The sequence below is a fragment of the Heloderma suspectum genome, chromosome 3, assembly GCF_057233095.1.
Source record: "Heloderma suspectum isolate Gila_16-S chromosome 3, 16-S_ref, whole genome shotgun sequence".
Classification (NCBI taxonomy): Eukaryota; Metazoa; Chordata; class Lepidosauria; order Squamata; family Helodermatidae; genus Heloderma; species Heloderma suspectum.
The window spans coordinates 47,578,823-47,593,334 of NC_139460.1; the positions used below are offsets into that span (position 1 = coordinate 47,578,823).

At 40.8% G+C, this 14,512-nt stretch overlaps 1 protein-coding gene across 50 annotated transcripts in view; it reads left to right on the forward strand.

Annotated features, from left to right (window-relative positions):
- ZBTB20 (zinc finger and BTB domain containing 20) overlaps nt 1–14,512 on the forward strand; it is an 809,278-nt gene that overhangs the window by 654,120 nt on the left and 140,646 nt on the right. The window lies entirely within an intron of this gene.

Consider the following 14,512-nt stretch of genomic DNA (forward strand, 5'->3'; position numbering starts at 1 on the left):
CTAGCATACCCAAATAAAATGTGCAACTATACCAGGGAGAACCTGACATAAGGAAAAGGATTGGACTTTAAGCAGTCTCAGGAAATCTGGTTTTTCCCTGATAAGCTCCGGGGTGACTGCTGGATGGTCATGACATCGTATATCCCTAACGACCTCCAAACACAGCCAGCTCAGAGTAAATCGCTCTTGGAGACACCCCACCACCCGGTCTCTCCTGTAATAAAGAACTACCTGTAATTCCATATACATATGTGTTTAGCATACACTTTGGCTGGTATTCTACACTATGGTTGCAATCCAGCTAAGATTAGTCATGACTAAATTCAGTCGAAACAAATGGAACAAGTTAGTTGTGATTGACTCAGGTTTTATTGCTTTCAGTGGGACTTAGTTTCATCTAACCTTAGCTAGATTGGGTCCATTCTGTAGAAAGAAATCCAGAAGAAGTGTGTACTAAACACATAAGTAAACAGAATAGCAGAGAGCCAGGAGAATTTCTTGAATTAGTAGAATGCAGGCTAGGAGAAATGAGAGGTATTAATAGGTGAAGGATTGGATGTGGGTCATAATGGGGCTACACAGATTATTAAGGTCAGGAGGAGACACTCGAATGTGATTCAGAAAGAATCTGAAAACTAATTCAGGAATTTCAAAAGGGATGCAATGTTCTTATCCTATAACATATTGAAAAATATTTCTTTTGCATGTTCGCCAAACTGCAATATTAATGAGGAAAATACATTTTGATAGTTGCGTTTTTGTTTTGTTTTAAATTTTTGAAAAGTGAAGTCAGGAAAAAGACGAAAATAGTGTGTTTCCCTTTCCTCTTCCTATGGGCAGTTGGTTCCATATTGGCCAAAGAAAATAAACAACTGGGAAGGGTTGACTTTTATTTGATCAGAACCTGTTGTAAGACTAGACACATTTTTAAATTACTTAGAAATCTGGAACAGGCAGGCAATTAAAAAAAGCTCTAATTTTCAGTTACCCAGAGAGAGCAGATAACTGAAATATATGCAGTCACTTCAGTTACGTAGCCTAATTACATTTTATTCCTTACAACTCCAGCGACCAGGGTCTTATAGCAGCCCAGGAAAAGAGTTCCCAGGAAATCTAGTCTTTCTGATAGAAGCCATTTGAATCAGGGACAGGTGGTCTCTCTAGTATTTAATACCTGAATGTTTGACTAAGAAAAGGAGTAGTTCACTGTGAGGTGCCCCTAAGAATCTGAGAAGTGGCCTAACCTAAGACATCAGGATAAATAAGTGGTTAGTGTTTCCTGTGCTTGGTGAATCTTTATTGGTGGAATGGGATGTTTTCAATCGAGTATGCTCATCTTCTTTTGGCCTCTTGAGGAATCCCATGCCCTGGCAAAGGACCTAGAACTGAATGTTTTATCAAGGCACCTGATAAAATTCTCACCAGTGTGCCACTAGCCAGGGAACTAGCTGAGAAAAACCTGACTCTGATTAACACATGGAAAAAACACAAACAAAGCAGAAATCCAGATGTGTGAAGAGCAGTATTTTGGAGCTTCAAAAAGATTTGACATTTTTTAGTTTAGTTTTATACAAAAGAAGTGATGGTGATTCTCCTTTCTTCAGTGCATAAAAATGTAGCAATCTCAGACAGCCAAGCCAAGCCTGCAATCATTCATTAGTATAATAAGACCAAGAAGTGGTGAAAATACCTGTGATCAGATGGTCTCCACATACATTTCTAAATGTTTTTGCTTCTTTATATGTATGTCTCCCCATAATAGAAAGCCCTCTGAGTGGGTTACAGTAAATATAGAATCATAGAATAGTAGGGTTGAAGGGGCCTACAAGACCATCGAGTCCAACCCCCTGCTCAATGCAGGAATCCAAGTCAGAGCATCCCCGACAGATGGCTGTCCAGCCTCATCTTGAATGCCTCCAGTGTGGGAGAGCCCACCACCTCCCTAGGGAATTGGTTCCATTGTCGTATTGCTCTAACAGTCAGGAAGTTTTTCCTGATGTTCAGCCGGAATCTGGCTTCCTGTACCTTGAGCCCATTATTCCATGTCCTGCATTCTTCCGAGAAGAGATCCTGGCCTTCCTCTCTGTGACAAGCTTTCAAGTACTTGAAGAGCGCTATCATATCTCCCCTCAGTCTTCTCTTCTCAAGGCTAAACATGCCCAGTTCTTTCAGTCTCCCTTCATAGGGCTCTGTTTCCAGTCCCCTGATCACCTTTGTTGCCCTCCTCTGAACCCTCTCCAGCTTGTCTGCATCTTTCTTAAAGTGCGGTGCCCAGAACTGGACACAGTACTCCAGATGAGGCCTAACCAGTGTGGAGTAGAGGGGAACTAGTACTTCCCTGGATTTGGAAGCTATGCTTCTATTAATGCAGCCCAAAATAGCATTTGCCCTTTTTTCAGCCACATCACATTGTTGGCTCAGATTCAGCTTGTGATCGACAACAATTCCAAGATCCTTCTCGCTTGTAGTGTTGTTGAGCCACGTATCCCCCATCTTGTAACTGTGCGTTTGGTTTCTTTTTCCTAGGTGCAGAACTTGGCATTTATCCCTATGAAATGTCATTCTGTTGTTTTCTGCCCAGCGCTCCAGTCTATCAAGATCACTTTGAATTTTGTTTCTGTCTTCCAAAGTATTAGCTATCCCACCCAATTTGGTGTCATCTGCAAATGTGATCAGCATTCCCTGCACATCCTCCTCCAAGTCATTAATAAAAATGTTGAAGAGCACTGGGCCCAGGACTAAGCCCTGTGGTGCCCCACTCGTTACCTCTCCCCAGTTTGAGACGATCCCATTGATAAGCTCTCTTTGAGTCCGATTCTGTAGCCAACTGTGGATCCACCGGATCGTTGTTTAATGTAGCCCACTTTGATCTAGTTTGCTCATCAGGATATCATGGGACACTTTGTTGAAGGCTTTGCTGAAGTCGAGGTATATGATGTCCACAGCATTCCCACAGTCCACAAGGGAGGTTACCTGATCAAAAAATGAGATCAGATTCGTCTGGCAGGATTTGTTCTTGACAAATCCATGTTGGCTTCAAGTAATCACTGCATTGTTTTCGAAGCCAACATGGATTTGGCATTTGTTTATAAAAACAAATGGTGGCCAATTGTGTGTGTGTGTGTTTCACAAATGCAGTGGAAATTGGGTTGGATTCAGGAACTGCCCTCTGTGAAAGGAAGGGCTCCACTCATGGAAGGTCCCTCTGCCTAATTTTGGGGGATTCTCCCCCTACCACACCACAGCTCACTCCTTTCAGTAGGGTCTTTTGACTCTCTGTGTAACTTTTTCAGGAGGCTGGAGGGACTCTGCAGGAAGGAGGGGGCGGAGAAGTCCACTTCCATCAGTGCTGTTGATCCAGCAGATCCAACCCATTGCCTGTTTAAATACCTATATTGTTTATAAGCTGAACAACCCACAATAGTGAGAACATCCCAAAAGATGTCTCTTCCTAATAGACCTGAGATTAAAGTTGATAAAACCCTAGGTTTTGTAGGGACATAGCCAGCTTGCCTGGGACATCAAGGGTGTTTCTACATTAAGCAAAACCCCCGCAAAAATCCACATCCTTTCCGGAGCTTCCTACTTTTGGTTTCTTTGCGGGCTCCTTTACTTGGTAGGCAGACATGTGGTTTGAACTGAGGGAGTACCTTCCTCCCTCCCTGGCATATGTGCAAAGGAGCGGGGGGGTGGGGTCTTGTTTTCATAGCTTAGCTTCTGCTGTACTCTTTTCTTGCAGCCCCCAGGAAACCACCGACTTAATTCTCAGTAGACATAAAATATAAGGTTGTGCCGTAAGTCTGCAACCCTGGGCATACTTACTTGGGAGTAAACCCCATTGAACTTAATGGGGTGCTCTGAATCAACAGAGGTTGTTGCTTCTGAGCTTGGTGGGGTGGAGGATCAGATGTGCCTCCCTTCATTGCAGGGAGGTATTTTACCCTCTTCTCCCTCCACCTGAGAAATCTGCTCAAGCATTTACATGGCAGACACCTGGGAATCGAGGAAAGTCCTTCCTCAGCAAAACTTAAGCGGAGGCAGGAGTTGCAATTGGGTGGGCGATTCTTGCCCTCACATCTGTCAAATCTGCTCCTGCACGCCTCGCTTCTATCCTCAATGCCTTCCTCATCCTGACCGCGCCTGCTCCCAGCTACTGAAAACAAATGCCCACAGCAGACAGACAGAGCGGTTTCCCCCGCTATTGGAGAATTTCACAGGGAAGTCATGGCGGTCCTGTTCCATGGGCTGGAAAAAATACCACATTTTTGCTTTTGGAGAAAACACGAGATAGGCTGGGGAAAATTGCTGGAGACACCCTGGAGGGTAACGGTGTCATCTAAAGAGCCCGCAAACATCCATGACAGAGCCATCTCAATAGCAGGATGAAAGCTCCGTGTGATGAACCCCCAAGAGACGCAGCTCAGAACTAGTAGGTCTTGTCCCTGCTGGCACCAAGAGAAGGGGCAGGTGTTATCTCTGCACTCAACAGAATGACAAATAAATTGCCGCAACAATGCCCTTCATGTAGCCATTTTGCATATCCTACTCATGCCATTGTGGCTGCTCAAGAAGCATGTGGGATGGTTGCAAGGTCTGTCAGATTTGTTGTTGTTATCGTTAATTCAGAACTCATTAGTACTGCACTGTTATACTTGTGCAACTGTTATAATTATGTTATCTGTGTGTGAATGGCACAATATGTTTTGTTTATAAAAACTGTAGAATCCATTAGACTCCTCATACCGTTCCTGTAGGCTTTTGTACTTTACATTGTGCTGTGTTATTAACCCCAATGACTTATGTGCAACTATATTGTTTTACTGGAAAAGGGAAGGTCTCTGTAAAGGCATGGTGTTGTTGTTTTAAAAAAAAATGCAAATGGTGCTTAATTCCACCAGGTATTTTATTTGTATGGCATTTTGGAGGTACATTTGACCCCAGCAGTGGGTTCAGTCAATCTTTCTATTGGCGGAGGGTTAAAGCATTATAATTAATTACTTTTATTACATTTTTATTCTATTCTTCCCCCAAGGAACACAGGGTAGTGCAAATACTCTCTCCTCACCCATTTTATCCTCCCATCAACCCTATGAGGATTATCTATGACCTGAAAAATGTCATCTAATCATCTTCATGACTGAATGAGGATTTGAACATGGATCTCCCTGGTTCTTTTTGAACTCTCTATCCTCTAGTCACTTGGCCAGTGGGCTTTGCCATTGATGACTGCTGGTGTTTCAGTAGTTACAGCAGGTCGGCAGTGGGAGAAACATCCCTATGCTACTGGGTTTGCCTCTGCTGGAGGGTAAGCTGTCTTCATTCGTCTTTGCTAAAAATGAACCATAACAAATGGTAAACTTTCATCTGCTCAGTGGCATTCTTGGAATATTTGACTGCAGCCAAATGATAGGTGATCAGTTGACAAAATGTGATCAGTCAATTGATCAGTGTGCCAACCCTAATTTATATACCCTGCGTCCATAGGACGCCTTGCTTTTCTGTTGGTCATATAATGTGATCATTGTTTTAGGACTGCACTTGCCTTGTTCTAGGCCAGACCAACAAATAAGGTATGCAGTTTGTATTCTGAGCTAAGGTGTTCTGCCTCACTCCACTAGCTGAGAAACCTGCTGGCCACCTGTCAAGACTCATTCCTAGCCTAGTACTATTATACTTATCCTAGGAACCATCAAGCCACTGTGACCAGCTGCAACCTGCCCTGCTTGACTATGTTTCTTTTCATAAAGAAATAGGAATAAATTACTGGCAAGCTGACTGACAGCTACTTTAGCTCTGTGTGTCTCATCCTTACTCTGCTGGCCTTGACCTGCTGCTTTAAGTTTCAACGCTTGCCTGCCTTTGGTCCTGGATTACTCCTGGCTTCTTTTGACAATGTGCTTCTGAGTTGCCTGCTCTGCTGGACTTGACTCTTTGCATGTCCAGCCTTAGCCTCTGGTCTGTTCTTATTTGGTCCTGTCCCTGTATAGATGTAGAGCCAAAACAGACATTACCTTAATTGTGTGTCTAGCAACTATGTCGTCTCTTCATCTTTATTCTAGAGTAGGTGTAGGGGGCAATCTGGATCTTAATAGACCCCCTGCCCCATATGCTAGGTTCCCAATCCAGATCAGGGGCCCTGTGCCTACTGTAGAGTAAAGTGGAAAAAAAGACTTAGCTGCTAGACACACATTTAAAGTAATGTCTGGTTTGTCCCGTAGCCTCCTTGAAGAAAGGATGAATCAACCCATTGCATAACACCACCCTGCTAATGCTGTGATATCAGAGAGATCCTCCCCTTGACCCTAGAATAGGTACTAGCAACCACAGGCTTCAAATACCTATAAAACAATACATTGGTCAGTAGGATTACGCATTAGGTTACACATTATTTAATAATTCACTAATATAATGCAGTAAATTAAAGCTTTAAATTAAAAGTGGGGAAACACTTGGTTTCTTTAGTGTATTTTAGAGTTAATTCGCTTCTCATGCTGCTTTTCACCAATTACATTTCCCCTTTCCAGTACAATATGTGACTTGTTTCTGCTACACACACCCAGTTTTTAGTTGGGGTATTTGTTTTGCATAACCTGAAAAGTAAAGTAGTTGCCATGTGAACAGCAGGGTTTTGGGAGCTCCCATTTACACTAAACCCACTCTTGCTTGTACCTTGGGTTATTCGCAGGCATTGTACTTTGTGCATGTTACTGTGCAACAACTGTAGTGCCTGATAGGATGTCAACCAGTCAAAGTTTTGACAGCATCTTCAATGCACGAAGACAGCGCTGCAGTCCTCTTTTTGCAAAGTTTATTGATAGCCTCTCTCAGAATGTGACAGACTAGGAAAAGTTGTTGTAGAACATTTTGGTTCTAACCAGCAGTGACTTTAACATCATTCTTGAATTCTGTCTATCTTTATAAAGAACTGTCAAAAACTGTTGTAAGCCTAGAGATTTTTTTCTCTTTTTTGCACTATTTAAAATTTGTAAATTAAATCTGTGGTCACCAAAGAAACTGTTTTATTCACATCATGCACACAAACACAGAGAGGGAGATTCTAAAAGTTCTGCTGTGCTGGTTTCTGGCACTCTGAAACTACTGTGCTTAGAAAAAACTGGAAGTGGTGCTAAATGGGATTTTTATATGCTAGAAGATAATATTTTGGGAACAGAGGTAAAGCTGTGCCTGTAAATGAGAATGCAGTATGCAGATGAGAATTGGAGGTTGAGTTGCATTCACAGGCAACGCCAAGGAGTATGTACTTTCTAACTGCACTTGAGCTATCTCACTTCCAGACATGTTAAATGCTGGATAAGCTAGTTATTATTTGCTATATGTGCATTGATATGGACAATTCTGTGTAGTGATGGTGTCAAAATCGGTGATTACCTGGTTCAGTATATGATATTTATTTATTTGTTTATTTATTTGATTTGATTTATAGCTTGCTGTTCCTCTTAAAGAGCCCAGTACAATATGAATTTGTCATGCTGATAATGCTTACCTGTATTATGACTCTAGCACCATTTCCTGCAGAATTTCTTCTTCAGATGAGAATGTTAAAAAAGATGCTGCATGTGTGTGGTAAGCATTCAGCAGACCATGTATCCAAAACCAGCTGCTTTGAAGACACATGCACATTCTTTTCCATTAACCCCTTATTTTTGTTGAATGTCTTATTTGCCTCTTGCTAACATTCTGCGTAGAGGTTGTCCTATATTCAGATCTAGAACCCTTTCTTGTTTCAGTGGTGGTGGTGGGACAGTTCAGTTTCCGAGTGGCTTTTAGCTAGCACTGTGGGTTGAGTGTAGGGCACCTGAAATCAAAATGGAATTCCCAAGTTGCAATGTGATAATTATTTTGAACATGACACCATCAGCACATATATGCCAACATTTTAAACTGTAAGAAAACTATTGGAAAAGCACTTGCCGAGAAAGGTCAAAAATACCAAGGCAATTCCAGAATCAGCCAGTGGCGGGGGACCACCTGTCTTCACAAGTTTTGAGAGACTGCATGTCCTCTTTCAGTCCCCACAAGTGCATGACATACATCTTCCTTCTGCTCTAGCCCCCAGCCCGCCCATCCACACAGGAGATGTACAGCACTGGTGTTCATGCAGCAGGGCTGTCTGCATGAACAGCATCTCCTACATCATGTGTACCTACCTGTTCGAGGAGGGACATCTTTCCACAATTTTGGTGTAGACCCAGATCCAAACCATGAAAAGATCCTGTTACTGCGAGTAATATGTGGGTGCCACAAATGTTCTGTTAACTTGGGGAGCCAGCAAATTAGTCTCCAGGTTGTTCTAATGAGGTACCTGACTACTTCTATTCCCTATAATTCTGGTCTTAGCTGGTCATGAGGTTCCTTCCTTGCAGGCTTAGTTGGAAACATTTCTATTTTTCACTTGTAATGTTTAGACTGCTAAGCAAGAGCCACAGTATAACTATGTTTCTCCAGGTTTCTTTGGTGTTCTTTCTTATTCTCAATCAATGTAAAACTTCAGTATCCAGAGATACTCACTCACATTCTCTTTCTCTCTCATACACTAGCCAGCAAAGAGAAATGTTGGTGTAGTTACAACAAACATTATGAATGAAGTCATAGCTCAGAGCTGTGACAATACATTTCATCCTGATGGTGGAGGGAAGTAGAAAGCTGCCAGTGCAGCAAGTGAGCTATTGTTGAGCTATGACCTGATTCTCTCATTTTCATCCACCTGTTTGCAAATAAATTAAATGAGCTGTGTTAACTATAAAAAAATCCAAAATCCATTTAGTGTTATACCTTTATTAGGCCAACTGAAAGATCACAAAAATGTGCAAGCTTTCAAGATCTCTTCATCAGACAAGAAGTTAAATGAATAAGACAGTATGGGTTGGTTTGGTCATAGGATATTTTAAACCTTTAGGGGTCAACCCTATGCATTTTTAGACTGAAAAAAGTCCTACAACTCCCAACATTCCCCAGCCAGGCATGCTGGCTGGAAATGCTGGGAGTTGTAGGATTTTTTCTGTCTAAACATGTGTAGGATTTCATCCTAAATTCTTCTAGTTCTAAGCCTAACCTGGAAATACGTTACAAACTAAATTACCTAGTAATTGTGTAAAGGGCACATGGTAACATAAGCCATTGCTGCATATCATTTCTTGATATTTTGTTTTGGTTTTATAAACAGGCAGGAGTTACAACACTGATGCAATATCATAATTATACATTTGGGGCTGTGGAAATTTATTTGTTTATTATATTAGCACCCCACCCTTCTTCTAGGGAGCTCAGAGAGGTGTTTTATAACAAACTTTTTGTTCCCCCCTTTTATGTTTTCCTCAATGTCTCCTATTCCCTTAACATTTTACAAATCAAATATATACACATTTCCTAAGTAAATCAACAAAATATGTTCTGTGAAGAATCGCCATTTATTTTAATTTTTGTTGTGTCTATTCATTTACTAATTTGCAACATTTACTGAATTGTGATAGATCAGCCTCTCAGTCAGTAGTATGAATTAGCAAAATTGTGTTATCTATCTGGATTTTGTGCAGAACATTTTTCTAATGGGAATAACGTTATCTGAAGCACATTTATGATTTCTGCTAGAAGCTAGGGTCACAATAGATAATCCAAAGGATTATTCTGTGATATGATGTTATTATTCTAGTCAGTGTTTTCTCAAATTGTGTACTCAGTTAAAAGGTCATGCCACTTTTTATAGATACTCCATTGAGCCATATTCCATTGCCAATATCAGAATAAATTCCTAAATAAAGTAAATGGGGTAACAGAATTGAGTGACATGTGGTAGGCATGTTAGTAAAGTAAACTGCATGCCACACACCTGCTTTTTGGCTATGCCATGCCACAAGTTAGCATTTTGGATGAGCAGTTTCTGTTCTGTTGTTTTCTCTCAACACATGGTGTTCAAAACAGTTAAAAGAAAACTGTGTCCATTTGCTCAACCCAGAAGCCTGCAATTTTTGAGAATGCTGCCAGATTAATTTTATACGAACACACACACACCATTTTTAGTTGATACTTGCAGAGGGAGACATGCAACGTATTTTGAAATGGAAGTATAATGACTGCAAGAAAACAACTAACATTACATTTAACATATTCAAAAGCACATAGGAACAAGTTCACATCTTTTGGAAACAGTTTTAAAAACTTGTAAATAACATTTTAAAGGTATGTGTCAAAGCAATAGAAAATACCGTTAATATTGACATTTCCAGATAAGCTTCTACAATCAATACAAACACGAGTATAGAAATGCTGTTAGCAGGCTGCACCTTTTCAATTATTCTGTTTCAACTAGACTTCATTTACATTCTTCACCAGTGGTACAATTTGTAAAGTTGCTCTTTCACTGTCTTTGGGTATCCATGAACAGTAATACAGAAGTGCTGTAGCTCTAATACCAGACATTTTTCTAGAAGATGAAAATTGGAATATCAAGGTCAGAGACAGAAAGTGTCCAGTTCTCCCCTAATTTGTACTGCTCTAAGCCTTAAGTAATTCTGTTGAAGCTAGTGAAATGTAAACCAGTGTAAAACCCATGTGAATTCTGCTTGCTCTAATAACGCCTCTTACCTGAGATCAGGATAAAAGATCTCGTGGTACATTTTTGCCTCTTTGAAACTAGCTAGTTTGTAGAAGGCAAATCATTTTATAATTAGAAAATGGAAGAATTACCCTCACCAAATCTACACTAATGTTCACTACCATTAAGAGAGGTAAAAAGCCTAGAATTGTAATACCCATCCTTGTTGACAGTGATTACAAGCACCTTCTATTGTAGTCTGTGGTTGCAGTCCAGCAATCATTAAAGTCAGTGGCAACACTATTGATTTTAATAGAGCTAGTTTGTACTGTTATGTTGGAATATTTTCATCTAGAAAACTATTATTTATTCAAGAACACTAAAGATGTTGCTCGCCTGTCAGTCCATTGAGAAGCAGATCTCCTTCACTAGCAGAAAGTGATCCAGTGCAGTAGGGTTGGTATGTAACAAGGAGTATAGCTGAGTTCCTTCAGTGCCATGGGATACAATTTCATCTGTATTAAGGCTGCAATCCTATATACACTTACCAGGGAATAAACTTCATTGACCACTATGGTACTTACTTCTGAATAAACATAGGATTCCTTGCCATAAGGGGATTTGCCTTGTCATTTCCTATTAGACTCTTAGGCGCTGTTCAGACATCATGCTAGGCCATGATGATGAGTGTTTTTGAGCTAATCATGATGGCTGAGCGTGATGTCTAAATGGTGTTTTTCTCAACTATGGTGGTTTATTAACCATAGACTAACCATGTTCACTAACCATTTGCTGCAGCATAGTTAGTGGCCCTAACCATGGCTTAGCGTGACATCTGAACAGGCCCCCGTGGTTAACTGGGTGCTACCATAGACTCCATGGCAAAAGCAACTGAAATCAGCCCAGCCACTCCTGCCAGATCTCCATGGTCAAATTCTGCCTAGCAACACATGATGCAGCAGCCGAGAGCCAGCCTCCTTGCTCTCCATCCCCTCCCACAGTACAAAAATTGGAGAAGCTTTCAAGGAGAAAAGATTATTTCGATCCCACCCCACTGTTATTGGCACAGCAACCTTGAGTACTTAGCACTCCCAGGCACAAGCACCTGTGTCTGCCGTGATATGGGAAAACATTCCCACCCAGCTGGCAGCTGTCCAAGCAGCAGCATCCCTGCCTCAAATGGTGCCCCTGCCTCCAAACCTGCACCCCCCAGCCCCCATGAAATTGCTACCCACAGCTGCTGCAGTACCAAGCCCTAGATGGCCGATGGCCACTGCGTCATGTGTTGCTAGGCAGAATTTGACCATGGATCTGGCAGGAGTGGCTGGGCTGATTTCGGCTGCTTTTGCCATGGAACGAACACCAAAATGGCTGCCCGCAGCAGCTTCCTCTGCTGAGGCCACCGGGATGCATGGCAGGCTGTCTGGAGGACTGCGGAATTTAGCGGTAACCATGGTGGTTAGGCTAACCATACTGTGGGCCATGGTTACCTGCACATGTGTCAAGGGCTCTCACAGTGGTTAGAACTAACCACCCTGCACCATGTTTAGCCTAACCACCCTTCCCCAATGTGCATCTGAACAGGGCCATTGAGTTAGAAGGGGCTTCAAATCTCATCTAAGGCAACCCTCTGCTGATCGAGGAAATCTGCTGCTCCAGCATCTTTGATCATCCAGTCTCTGCTTAAAAACCTCTAATGAAGGAGAATCCACCACCTTCTGAGGCATTCAAGCTTGTACATTCAGGAAGTTCTTCCTACGTACCATGTGTCTGAATTCTTGTGCCGCACACATCCTTGTACAGACGTATGTATGATATTTATCTGCTGCTTTTCTGGTAAAAGTGCCCAAAGCAGCATAACAAAACAAATCACACTAAATTCAATACAATTTTTAACCTCCCCTTTGGAGCAACTTGTAGACAGCAAATTAAATGAAAGAACAGGCTTTATTTTATTCATATCAATCAGTCCCAAGCATTCCATCCTACTATTAAAAGTGTTCTTTGGTATTGCTCTTCACCACAGTGATCAGAAGTATCAAGCTTCAAGTTAGTGGTAGACTGGATTCTTATTAGATTGCTGAAAATTGCATCATTCAAAGGAATGGGATTGCTAGTTTTGACTGTTCTCTGGTGCCTCCTCATAGAACTAAGGAACTCTCTACTAGTAAACATTGAGAAAAGGATTCTCTGTCACCCTCCACCATATACCAGCGGTTCCCAATGTGGTGCCTGCGGGCACCTCCAATGGCACCCATGACTTTAACTTTTTTAAAAAAACTTGTAATATACAGTCATGGATTTGTATATATCCATAGCAATGACTATATATGAAATTCATATTACTTTCAAGCAATCATACATAGGTTTCAACAAAAGTGGGCCAAATACCCAAAAAAGTATCCATTTGAAGGTGGCATCTATATGCCACCCATTTAAATATTGAAAGCGTTGTAAGGTCCTCAATCCATTGCATATAGGAGGTGAGTGTTTATCCTTCCAGTGTGGTAATATCAGTCTTTATCTGTCGAAAGGGCATGGAAAATCCATTTGTTAATTTCCATGAAGCAGGTAAATAATTTAAAAGGGTGTGTACATCAGTGGGTATTAAAGACAGTTCCAGTACAAAATTTATCTGTGTAATAACCTCTTCCCAAAAAGACGCTATAGGACACTGCCAAAATGTATGTTTTAAAGAAGCATTAGCTGTGCTGCATCACCAGCAATTAGCCAAATTAGACAATCCTTTATTAGAGAGACATTGCGGTATCCAGTAAACACAAAATAAATGTTTTTGCTGAATAAAATGCAGCCTAAGATTCACAGACATGACAGGTAGATGTCAAAGCAGTGATCCACTGAGTAGGCATTTTGTGGTGGTGCCCACAGCAGTTTTCTCAGATTCCCAAATGTGCCACTGGTCCAAAAAGACTCCCAAAATGTGTCATATACTTTATGGAGACATGTAAGATTACAAAGGTCATTTTATTTTCTAGTTAAGAAGACAATCACATTTGAGACTTTTGGTTAATAATATTGTTAGAAGGACATTCTTAGGGATGCTTGTGTATGTAGTTTCGCACCTGTCAATAGTATTCTAAAGCAGGTTCCAGGTGCACTTGTACTATAATATAATATCATTCATTTGTGATGATTAAAGCAGGTGATACTCATCCACATAGTATGATGCATACTATGCAATTATTGATATGATGCAATTATTTGCATAGGTGAAATTAAAGACTGGCTTCGACACTCCCATTTATATTGGCAAGCCAGAAATCTAGAATTTCAATTAACAGTTGATTTTGTTTTAAATCTAATGATACAGCTAGAAGTGCATTGACTGAATGAGTCATATCTATTTGGGCAGAGCCTCTGTTTTTGTTTAATTGTGCACTTACTAAATGGATTGTTGGTTTATTGTGCAGAAATTGTTTTTATGTAGAAGCCTATCTTTGTCACGTCCTCATTCTGGCAAAACATTTCCTGCCACTATTTTAAATGTGTTGAAATCAAAGGTCTCAGCCACCTATATTATACATTTAATTTTGATGGCACTTTCAGTGATATGGTGATACCTGTTTTGAGGATTTAGAGAAGAAAACCACAGACTAAATCAATAGAGCCTGTTACATGAGTAAAGTACGTATTGTAATATTGAAAAATTACAATACAAATGTTACAATAATGCATGGAAAATTACATATGTTGTAGTCGGAAGCGACTGAACGAATAAACAACAACAAGCATAAAAACATTGTGAACTGCACATATACACAGAATCCCAAGTGTACATTATTGTAGCATTTGTATTGTCATTGTTCAATATTACAATACTTACTTTACTCATGTATTAAGGTTCTATTGACTTAGTCTGTGGTTTTCCTGTCAATAAGGAGACCTCTATTCTTTGTCATTTGTGAGGATACAGAGGCCACGTTGTAATCGTGAACCTGT